The 13,098-nt window shown below is 40.0% G+C and overlaps 1 protein-coding gene across 1 annotated transcript in view; it reads right to left on the reverse strand.

Annotated features, from left to right (window-relative positions):
* The window catches only part of LOC111873537 (gastrula zinc finger protein XlCGF8.2DB-like), a 28,727-nt gene extending 18,895 nt beyond the window's left edge, over positions 1 to 9,832 (reverse strand). The window contains exon 1 of the mRNA XM_023868330.2: positions 9,823 to 9,832. The gene's annotated coding sequence lies outside the window, so the exon portion shown is untranslated. The remainder of the gene's footprint in view (positions 1 to 9,822) is intronic.
* Between the last annotated feature and the right edge of the window lie 3,266 nt (positions 9,833 to 13,098).

Consider the following 13,098-nt stretch of genomic DNA (forward strand, 5'->3'; position numbering starts at 1 on the left):
ATGCTAGCTGACTACTGCTGGATGATCAAGTGGGAAACGGAAAATGGAAAGCGAAAGCGTGTTCGGAGGAGCATCAAAGAGAAGAAGAAAAGGTTTCACAGGCAAAAAGACTGAACACAGAATGTTAAATATATCATGAAGGAATTGTTTGTTTAATTATGAGAAATAATATGTTTAGTTCAATGTAATAAAATTAGTGATTTTTTTTTCATGGCTGTTATGATTTTTTATTGTAAACCCCTATTATTTTCCAAAAACCTGTACGTGATAGGGGGAAATTGAGGTCATTTTTGGATTCAGCATCCTAGAAAACATAAAGTTTACCAAAAATATTCCATGCAGCTGAAAAAAAAATATTTTTGCAGATCTGTGTTATCAGTAGCAGTTATAGCCCCTAGCTGTAGGTCCTAGGGAAGAATATCTGTATGTGAAGGCAATTTCCTCTATAGGGAGTTCATATACACTTCTGTCCATCTGCACTAAATTCGATTCAGAAGTGTAGTTTAGAAAGTCTGCTTCTCTGTCCTTCTACTGTCCGGTGTCAAGGGAAGTGTAACGTGAATGGTGGAGGGGAAGGAGGAGAAGGGGGAGGTGATGGGGAGTAGGAGAAGGTGAAGAAGGGGGAGGAGAACCTAAATAGGAACTAGAGAAATAGGAACATCTACATTCTATCTGACAGCCAAGCTGCATTTAAAGCACTTGACAAACACCAGATCAACTCAAAAATTGGTCTGGGATTGCCACCAAACTCTCATGGAACTGGCCAAACATAACAGGGTACAACTGATATGGCTGCTGGGGCATGAGGGTATTGCTGGAAACGAAATAGCAGACCAATTGGCCAAGACTGGAGCTGAACATCTGTTCATAGGACCTGAACCAGCCTGTGTCATCTCTATAGGAGTTGCCAGAAAGGCAATCAGGACTGGACAAATATGAATCACAAGAAATACTGAGGATCCTTAACTGGACTCAGACAAGCAAAGAGACATATATTTCTAGTGTGTGGTTCAGTGAGACTGTTATACAACAAAAAAATGTTAGGCGTATCTTCGGTAAATTAATATAAAAGATAATGTTATGAGGGAAACTAAATGTACATTTGGTAAACCGGTTTAATCCAGTGGAGTACAAATATAGCAATTTCTTCAAACGTCTGCTATGCTCACTGTGATCACACACGAAAAATGATAAATAGGTAATAATGTCACATGCAAGGCCTATAACTTAGATAATGAATATTATTAACCTCATGGGCAGGTGGGGTCGAATACCTCCACCGTAACCCTGCGAGTTGTAGGAGGCGACGAAAAGGAAAGTCTCGAATCTGGGACAGTAAAATACGGTCATGAGTCCCACAAGACTTGGACCCGAGAAAGACTGTGCTGGCGAGGGTCACGAGCAATTGACTGACCAGTCATATTGTCAAAAAGAGTGCCGACATCAACAAACCCGCAACTGTCTGACTAATAAAATTTTGCTCGCAAGATTCTGATGGGTGCTTTCCTGTCAGCCTCACTGGCCGACTGACCCTCGGTCATAACATAAGACTCAACTCGACTCGACTGGTTTCAATCTGAGAGCAAAGGTCCCGCATTCACACGTTTACAACTTTTAGTTTTCGTATACACGGAAACGTGCTCCGCGACCAGTTGGTTGGCAATGTGCTAACCAGCTGTTTCCTAGAAATGGCCCATGTCCGAATACAATTATTCATCTATAATTTCTGCCAGCCAATAACATGCATAAAAGAGGAAAAAGGATAAATAAGGCCTTCTATAAATTCCTGAAAAGAACATCACAAAATGAAATCTACAGGTATGTGATGAAAAGAGAGTTATTAAACTGATGCATATTGTATAACAACCCATTTCAGAAGCTGGTTCTGCTTCCATCATAAGTTAAAAAATGTTAAGCTATCACTGTAACAGGTCATGGAGGCCATCACATTTTCTCGACAATTTGCTCATAGATGGAGGTGAGGTTGGCGCCGGCTGCCCTTTACCCCCAGGAAGATTCCTGGTACTCACTTCTGTCAGAGGCTGAGTGGACCCCAGGGCCATAGTGTGCCTGGAACGATTAGGTCAATTGAAAAATCCAATGACCTCACTGGGAATCGAAGACACGACCTTCCGGTTTGTAGCATAGTGCATCAGATAAAGATATGAAACATATTCTGTCAGGTCCATTGGATCATGTTAATCTCTATTCCCAGACCTAAACATCTCTTTTGGGGTTTATATTATGATACTTTCAGCAGTTAAACCATGTAGCCTTGAACAGTAAGGCGATTAATGAATGGTGAATTGGAAAATATTTGGAACAGCGTGTGGTCTAAACAAGGTAGCCAAGAATTTGCATGGTGGGATTGGGGGAACCCATAAAACCCTCAGTCAAAACAGCAATGCCCCAGCCAAGATTCAAATCGAGCATCTCCCGAACACGAGTCTAGAGAATTATGGCTACACCAACCTGCTCAGTTAAACACCGAATTAAACTAAAAATGAGATAATGGAAAATGTAAAATATATGCGTCTGTTTATTAGCACAAAGAATATCAAATATCAAGCACTTCATACATTCCAAATGCACTTCATAACAGAACTAAGCATTAAACAGCAAACTGATGAATGCATATTCAACTTGCTTAATGCACATTTGAACTTGCTCATGCCTGTAATATCTTTCTCCATCTGTCAAACATTTGAGAGCCAAACAGCTCAATCAGCATAGCAATGGGCTATGTGCTGGATGGCCAAGGTTGGACATCCAGCAGAGGCAAGATTTCTCTCTTCTCCATAGCATCCAGACCGCCTCTGAAGTTCACCCAGCCTCCTACTGAAAGGGCTATCTCCCTGGGAGTAAAGCAGCAGAAAAAAACTGACCACTCACATCCATCTAGCGCCAAAATCTCGAATAGAGGAGCTATACCTTCACATCCCCAATACATCCTTTCTAACATAAAGGGCAGTGCATTTATGAGAGACATTATGAAATGTAATGTCACTGAAGTGATTAATGCTAAAATTGAAGAAAAAGACCCCACATTTACTGGTTCATGAAAAGGTACATTGTGTTAACCTACAGTTCATTTAAGGACACTGTCAGTAATTCAGATAAACTGCTGAATAACTGGATAATAGTAGTGTTTTATGTCCTTTGTGCAAAAGGACAGATATACAATCAAACAGCAAAACTGATAGAAAGAAAGTCTGTCCACCAAAGAGAAAAACGGAAGATTAATTAAATAGCATATCACATAGAGAACTAGGATGTACAGACTAATTATTTCTTCCTTATGTTAAGAGAGGTCAGGAGATGCTCATAATATATTTCGTGCTGTCACAGAGATGAAAGAAGAGAAGTTCTACAATCCTGAAACCCATGATTTTACTTCAACATGACTGTAGCCTATGTGGGACCTCTCTATATGATTGTACTCGTACTTTATGACTGCACTCAAGGCTGCACTTCTCAATACACAGAACATATTTTCTGTTCCTATATGAAGCCCTTGGAAGATAAAAAAACTGATCAGTTACATTTGTACTTACCGAACAATTCACTGAAACTAGACAGTGTTTTGCAAAACGTTTTTACAAGACTGATTAACCTCAAGGCAAGGAATGATTCTGAATTAAAAACAATATTGTATGTCAAATTAAACGTTAAGATTCTTATGTTTTTAAGAAATAATTTGGTAACATTGTTTTTATGTCATACAGATTTCAATGACAAATCTGCTCTTTATTCACATTTAAAATTATCTGTTCCATAAATTTTCCTTTAAATCTTCTGCAGACTCACAGGAACACTTTACAACAGCAGTCTTGAAAGGCATTTAGAGAGAACTCCTATAGGGATATTATGCACAATCACATGAGACGTTGAATGTAGTCTACAGTGATGAGGTCATGTCAAGAACTTGCTTCTGGGTGACTTATGAATTACAAAGAATGCAGAGAAGACTTAAAGCATGATGACAACTGTGCATGATATTTTAAATGTTTGATAAAACCTCAAGTATTAGACGATGACATGAACATCAGTAGAGCTTGGGAAGCTATTGAAAAGAATACAAAATTTCAAAGAGTCTACATTATTATGATCTGAAGCAGCATAAGTCCTGGTTTGACAAAAGACGCACAAAATTATTACATCAAAGGAAGAAAAACCGAACTGCAACAGTTACTGAAGCTAAGCGAAACCAATGGTGATAATCTGAACAATGTGAGATGCATAGGTAGTAGATACTTCAAGTAGGATGAGAAGTGAACTGTGTGCAGATTCTCACAGCATTTTTATAGGTGGAAGAATTGTTCTCTCAGCTACTGAATATAAATGGGGTTAGTGATATTCAAAAGATGCAAGCACACACAGCTGAGTCATCAGAACCTGAGCCTTGCCCTACTGAAGCTGAAATTACTATTGCAAAGTTGAAAACTTATAAACTGACAGACATTGATTTAATTTTTGCGGAATTGATTAAAGTAGTATGTGAAACATTACATTCTGGGTTCCACGAACTCATCAATTCTATTTGGAATAAGGAAGGACTGCCTCAACTGTGGAAGGAGTCTTGTTATTTTACGCACTTAGAAAAACGGTGGTAAAATTGACTGCAGTAATTACTAAGGCACATCAATGTTAACTTCATGCAAAATTATATCCACTATCTATCTCTGAAGGTTCAGTCCATATGCAGACAAATTACTGAGGACCAGTTAGTGTGTGTTTCAATCTAAAGATCATCTACCAGTCAAATTCTCTGCATTCATTCGACACTGGAGAAAAAAACTGCAGTATAAGGAGACAGTAGAGGACTGAAATTAAACTGGAGACATGACCTATTAGTCTACACTGATGATCATAATTTACTGGGAGAAAACATGAATACCATAAATAAAATCATAACAGCTCTAACATATGCTAGTATAAATGTTGGTTTAAAAGTAAACACAAAGAAAACTATGTATATGTTGAGAATGCAGGACAGTATCATAACACAAATATGGTTAAAAAGTCGTTTGAAAATGTGGCAAAGTTCAAATATTTTGGAATGACAGTAGCAAAATAAATCTGATTCATGAGAATATTATGAGCAGGTTACATTTGGGTCATGCTTGCTACAAATCAGGTTAGAATTGTTCTTCATCTGTGGTCCGAAACATAAAAGATTAAAATATACAAAACTATAATTTTTCCTGTGATTTTGTACGAGCGCAAAACTTGGTTCCTCATATCAAGGGAAAAACACAGACTCAGTGTCTTTGAGAACTGGGTGCTGAGAATATTTGAACCAAAGTGGGATGAAATAACAGGAGGCAGGAGAAAACTGCACAATGGGAAGCTTTATAACTTGTACTCCCTGCCAAGTGTTATTACAGTGATAAAGTCATGGAAGATAAAATGGCAGAGCATACAGCAGCTATAGGAAAGGAGTACATGTAGGGTTTTGATAGGAAAACCTGAATGATAAAGAGATCTTTAGGAAGACCTGGATGTAGATGGGAAAATATAAAACATAAAATTATGGATTCATATGGATCAGGAAAGTGTCCAGTGGCAAACACTTATGAATACAATAATGAACCTTCAAGTTTCAGAAAATTTCTTAAGTGCGTGGGCAACTGCTGGATCTTCAAGATGAACTCAGCTCCAAGGAGTGAGTTACTTGGCCACACAAACTACATTAAATTTCAAATGTTCAAATTAATGGGGGAGAACTATACATGCAGACAAGAAAAGGTGAATTGCTTGGTAAGTTGAGCTTCAATGGAATGAGGATGTGTCATGGCAACAAAAGTAGTTCACTCTTAGCATTACTGAAAAACAATTTTTCACTTATCATTGATATTCAATGCACATATAAAAATGGCCCATAAGTTGAGAAATACTGTAATTGGTTAAGAGACGAAGTATTGCTAGGTCACAACTTGTTGCATGCACTGGCCTACTAAACTAAATTTTATTTTTCTGTTGAAAGCGAAAAATAATTCACTATGAAATAACTTTTACAGCAATAACATTGACTGATAAACTGAGATAATGTACTGCCACTCCAGTTTAACATGATTCCTTTTTTCATTTTCATTCTGTCCAAGTGAATGTATTAACTTTTGGAGGTTTAGGGAATTCACCAATTAACTAAAACTCACCCAAGCAGGCACTGTTACAATGTAAAGCAGTTCCCTTCTTTCAATATCCCAAAAAATATTGTCACGTGTATTAGTGACTAGAGATTGGATTTGGATTGGTGAATAGATTACTGACTACTCACAGGATATAACTACAAATAACTATCACAGCACTGCTGATTTCCTCTAAGTCTGCTTCCGCTAGTTATTGCTTGGTAACAGGTCTCAACAATGGCTATTCCTCTGCAAAGTTTTCACTATAAGATTCCTGGTAATGATTCTTAGTGATGGAGGCTCTTCACCTTCTGTTTGCTAGTTAAGACTCCACAACTGAACACTCAACTCAAATTCTGAACTCTACTGAGCATTCTCATGTGTCCACCCTTTATATAAGTCTGAGTCTGATGTTACGACCAACGATCAGTCAGCAAGTCTGTCTGGGGCTTACGACCAGATTTTTATTACTGTCAGACAGCTGTGGATTTGTTTACGTGGGGCGTTCTCTCTGACAAGACAACAGGTCTGTCATTTGCAATTCATGCTGGCACTCGCCAGACAGTCATTCTCGGGTCCAAGTCCCGTGGAACTCGCGATCATATTTTACTGTCTCACATTCAAGTCTTCTCCTTTCGTCACCTCCTACGACTCACAGGGCTATGGTGGAGATATTCAAACTTGCCTCCACACAGGATTGTCAAAGTTATGTTACCACTGTTGGTCATTCAGCCAGTCTGTCTTGGAATAATGCACTCATCTGGGGCTTAAGACCAGATCTTTATTCTGTATGACAGCTCCAGGCTTGTAAATGTGGACTCTGATGACAGGATAGGTCTTTCGTTTGCCAGAGCCACAGTCTGCAGTAATATTTTCAGTTATCAGTATGTACAATTTACATTTATCATGTTAATAACTTTGTATGTAATATATACAAGGTCTCTGTCAGTCCATGATCAGTACAGCACATCATGCCCTATCCTTAGTAGCTCCTACTGCAATGCCAGTCTAGTCACTTGAATGGTCACATGCTTGACCACCAACAAGTTTAAGTCACTTATATTTCCTGTGTAGGGGTTCGCTTTGTCCATTGTTGTCAACATCTGAATTTTCATAATTTTGAATTACTTCTGTTTGTTGCCTTAATAATTTTGTTATGTAATCATATATGGAAGATTGAAAGCCATGTGCAAATCGCAAATTGGTGGGCTTGGAGAATTATCAATGGTGCAGAGAACTTAATTTTGATGGCGCTGTAATTTCAGTACATGGTTGTCTGCTGCAAACTCCCAGGCAGCGCAAGCACAAATCAATAGTGTCCATTCCTTTATAACTTTGTGAAGGACCAAATATAAATAAACACCTCCAAAGTTTCTCTATTATGGTGTGCTTATTTGTTGCTGCGAAAACGTGTTTCGTGACGCGTTGTTCAACAATGGGCATCGCACAGATCACATAGAAAATACCTCTTCTGTTATCATAAATATATATTTATTGGCCTGTTGCCTAGCATTGGATCTGTAGTAGAGAAAATTTATGAAGGAATAATATTACAAGTAGTACATATTCCATCACATCTGATACCCAGTAAAACTACACTAACAAGAACATGCACGAGGAGGAAACAATTCCACTCTATGCTAGCATAAAAGTACAGGAAAACTGGGAAACAATTGAATCCACTTGCAAAGCAGTAATCATTTGCAAATTGTGGTTCTGCTGTACTTCTACAAGCAAACCAAATGTATGATAACTTAACGCCGATGCAATTAAACTGCATCGCCAATTTACGTCAACCGTGGGTAACTTATTGGGGGAGGGGGTAAATAACTAACTATAAACTCGCTCCGTATTACTACTTCTCCCGATTCACTAAACCCACGTATAAGCAACTCAACATTATCACTCCGNTTGTTGTCAACATCTGAATTTTCATAATTTTGAATTACTTCTGTTTGTTGCCTTAATAATTTTGTTATGTAATCATATATGGAAGATTGAAAGCCATGTGCAAATCGCAAATTGGTGGGCTTGGAGAATTATCAATGGTGCAGAGAACTTAATTTTGATGGCGCTGTAATTTCAGTACATGGTTGTCTGCTGCAAACTCCCAGGCAGCGCAAGCACAAATCAATAGTGTCCATTCCTTTATAACTTTGTGAAGGACCAAATATAAATAAACACCTCCAAAGTTTCTCTATTATGGTGTGCTTATTTGTTGCTGCGAAAACATGTTTTGAGACGCGTTGTTCAACAATGGGCATCGCACATATCACATAGAAAATACCTCTTCTGTTATCATAAATATATATTTATTGGCCTGTTGCCTAGCATTGGATCTGTAGTAGAGAAAATTTATGAAGGAATAATATTACAAGTAGTACATATTCCATCACATCTGATACCCAGTAAAACTACACTAACAAGAACATGCACGAGGAGGAAACAATTCCACTCTATGCTAACATAAAAGTACAGGAAAACCGGGAAACAATTGAATCCACTTGCAAAGCAGTAATCATTTGCAAATTGTGGTTCTGCTGTACTTCTACAAGCAAACCAAATGTATGATAACTTAACGCCGATGCAATTAAACTGCATCGCCAATTTACGTCAACCGTGGGTAACTTATAATGGGGGAGGGGGTAAATAACTAACTCTAAACTCGCTCCGTATTACTAATTGTCCCGATTCACTAAACCCACATATAAGCAAATCAACATTATCACTACCTTATCAATGCACAGAGCTACCACATGCGATTAAGAACCAATTAAGATATCAAACTGTAAGCGAAACCTGACAGCGAAAATAGATCGTTTTATGTCTACAAGGGAGTAACCTACCACGGTTAAAGTATTTCCTATCGATACGTTTAAAAGAAATTATAAATTACTTACTTCCTTGCCACGAGAAAAGTGCGATTCTTCATAAAATGCTTATGAATATTAACAAGCACTACACTTTGACTAGAAACTGTAAGCTCTAGCCACCAATACTACCACGAGAACCATTGTGCTCCGTCAATTGGTAAAATATAATGGAATCCGAATTAGAACTGTCTGTATTCATTTTCAATGTGCAATTAAAATCATACACTACTTCTGATCCACAGACCGACGTTATGAGATTTCAGGTTTTCACTGCAGTGAACTTTCTGATTTGTTGGTTATGGCTTCGTGTCCATCTAGGACCTGTGTCACGAGGCAGAATCCACGGATACTAAAGAATACATGTTCAACACCATGCCACCCACACGTATTGACTGGCCAATTATCACTTGTCAGTAAGTAGACACGGGGTTTGAATTGATAGCTGAATTTATTGAACACTCGTAACTCATAACTATAAATAACTATAACAGGCTCACAGAACACTCTAATTACAGCACACTTGAAGTCTTCAATGACTTCACAAGNATAATGGGGGAGGGGGTAAATAACTAACTATAAACTCGCTCCGTATTACTACTTCTCCCGATTCACTAAACCCACATATAAGCAAATCAACATTATCACTCCGTTAACAATGCACAGAGCTACCACATGCGATAAAGAACCAATGAAGATATCAAATTGTAAGCCAATCCCGACAGCGAAAATAGATCCCTTTATGTCCACAAGGGAGTAACCTACCACGGTTAAAGTAATTCCAATCGATACACTTTTAAAAGAAATTATAAATTACTTACTTCCTTGCCACGAGAAAAGTGCGATTCTTCATAAAATGCTTATGAATATTAACAAGCACTACACTTTGACTAGAAATTGTAAGCTCTAGCCACCAATACTACCACGAGGAACGCTGTGCTCCGCCAATTGGTAAAATATAATGGAATCCGAATTAGAACTGTCTCTATTCATTTTCAATGTGCAATTAAAATCATACACTACTTCTGATCCACAGACCGACGTTATGAGATTTCAGGTTTTCACTGCAGTGAACTTTGTGATTTGTGGGTTATGGCTTCGTGTCCGTCTAGGACATCTAGGACCTGTGTCACGAGCGGTCACGAAGCACAATCCACGGATACCAAAGAAGACATGTTCAACACCATGCCACCCACACGTATTGACTGGCCAATTATCACTGGTCAGTAAGTAGACACGGGGTTTGAATTGATAACTGAATTTATTGAACACTCGTAACTCATAACTATAAATAACTATAACAGGCTCACAGAACACTCTAATTACAGCACACTTGAAGTCTTCAATGACTTCACAAGTCGTTGTTCATATAGGCTTTGACAATGGAGATACTACACATTCCGTGCTCACGTCCACTCACGTCCTTGTAGGCTGATGGCCGTCTCACAACCCTGTTGCAACCCACTGGCATCGGTCCAGTACTGTCCAGTGTAGTCCAGTAAATTCCTGCTGGACCTCGCCAGCGCAGCCGTTTTTTGGTTTCCTGTTGCGTGTTGCCTATACAGCGCGACAAATGGTGTCAGAAGTTGTATTAATCGGATCGAATTTAAAAGGTTGGACTTACACGCGTGATTAAGACGGACACAAAATGGTGTGACAATAGATAATTGAACTCCTGCTGGCCATGCAAGAAGAAATGAGAGCTGGCCAAGAGAAAACGAGAACCATCCAGACGAAGGCGGAGGCCAGCCATAAGGAGTTGCTGGACAAATCGGAGGCCGATAGGCAGGCCAACTATGAAAGCATGGCGATAAGACATGGCCGCCATGCGAGAAATGATGGACGCCAGCCGCAAGGAGATGGTGGCTAAAATCGAACCTGAAACAGACATAAAGACTATGGCCAGCCAAGAGATGGAGGCGCGTCAAGAAGAAAAAGAGCCGACCTCACTGGACAGGAAACCTGAGGCTGAACAGCATCAAGAAGTTCCCGTAGAAGACGCCGAAGTAATGCTTGTCGGAGAACCAAAGAAGAAACGGCGTAGGGACAGAAAACTGGCCTTAGAGAGCCGCCGCCAGGTGAATGAACGGACCCAAGGTCTGGATCGGTACTGAAAAGCTGAAAAGGACAGGCCGTCGCCCGAAGAGGGACGAGCCGACATGTGAAAGTGCCATAACAGACTACGAGAAACGAGAGGAAGATGTCTCGCCATGCAACAATGGCACGACTAAAGAGATATCCTCAGGACGAACAAGACCAGGAAAAGTGTCGACCGCGGAAGGAACTGGCCGCTATGACCCGCCGCGCGGAAGTGGTACGACATCAACTTACGGTCTGAGCGTTTCATACAAGCCCTGCTAAAATTTAACCCGAAGAAGTGTCAACTTTTCAGAAAGAAGCCAGGTACCTAGGGCATAATATATTACCAGAAGGGATACCTACAAACCCGGAAAAAAATGAGAGCTGTGCGACAATGGCCAACGTCGAGGGATAAGCATGAAATTAGAAGCTTTCTGGGCCTATTCACGTAATACAGGCGATTTATCTCGGGATCTCCAACATTGCAAAACCGCTAACTAGACTCACGGAGGAGAAGCAAGCCTTCTGTGGTACCTACAGCAAATGACACTTCGGGTACAACAAACTGGTTGATAGCGTTGGGATTAGAAAAAGAATTTGGGGTGCCTCAACCTTGATTGCGCCGTAACATGTGGTCGCAATGGTGTGGTTTTCCTCAGACCCAAACAAATGACGGAATAATGCCTTGAATACACTCTGACCGCTTCTTTTCTAATAACTACCAGCTCATTCATTAGTCCTCTGAACATTCGGCACTACAAAATAATATCTGAGATACTGGCAGTGTTATAAAGTAAATACAAATTAGCAGTCTCATTTATGTATATTTCTGATGAACCTGTTCCAATAAATTGATATCGTAATCATATTGTGTAAGTCCATGGAAACACTGTGCACTGATACAGCGCTGAACGCGACATTTGGTATATATATATATATATATATATATATATTGTGACGTACCTTCAGGAAGGCTGGGAGATATGACGTACATNTTACAAAGATGCCAGCAATATCTAAGCAACGAAATGTTTGAGACTGTAAAAACTGGATCTCCTGACAATTTAACAGGAAAACGCTAGAGACGTGCGGGTCTTAAGAAGGAAGCGGGTGTAGCGGTTGGAAAACGGACAACGGGAAGAAATAAAACACCGAGCCAGACAAAAAAAAACTTTGAAGCATAGCCTCGGAAGGAAAGGACCGGTGATACACTCTTAGGTTATGCGGGACGAACAGCCTTAAGAAGGGTGCCGCGTGACATGTCTAACCGTTGCTGGGCAACGGGAGGTGGAACGAGTTACCACGAAGACGGACCCTTGATAAACGGTCGGTTGCAAGTTAGACAACGGTAAGGAAAGCGGTGTTTGTCCGTGCCGAAGCGCGCTGGTTGCTAGGCAGCGTTGGCCAGCAAAGCCTTTGTAAACACGGGGTCACGCAACAGAGGAGCCCGTGCAGCGACTCTTGCCAGGCAATGGTAAACACAACGTCACACAACAGTGAAAGCCATCACGTAACTGTTTTCTGTGTTGTCACTGCGGAAGCTACATAACAGGAGAATTCGTCATCTCGAGTGGAGGTGGGGTCGGATACTTCCACCGTGACCCTGCGAGTCGTAAGAGGCGACGAAAAGGGAAGTCTCAATTCTAAGACAATAAAATATGGTCATAAGTCCCATGGAACTCGGACCCAAGAAAAACTGCGCTGGTAAGGACCGGCAGCATATACAAAAGACAGACCCGTCCTCTCGTCAGAGAGGGCGCCATACAAAATCAAGACCGTAACTGTCAAACAGTAATAAATATCTGCTCATGAGCACCAGAAGGGGCTCGAAACTAAGACTTACTGACTGACTGACAGTCAGTTGCAATGTGACTTTGACTTTGACTTAAGAGTGTGTTGTGACACAACGATTGCGACACAAATATTGCTCTTATAAATCTTATCGTTGCCACCAATTTTTCTGCCGAAAGGGGGTTAAGGGTATTAAGTAATTACCAAAAAAACAGCAGTTCACAGCA

This window comes from Cryptotermes secundus, unplaced genomic scaffold (genome assembly GCF_002891405.2).
Source record: "Cryptotermes secundus unplaced genomic scaffold, Csec_1.0 scaffold2320, whole genome shotgun sequence".
Classification (NCBI taxonomy): Eukaryota; Metazoa; Arthropoda; class Insecta; order Blattodea; family Kalotermitidae; genus Cryptotermes; species Cryptotermes secundus.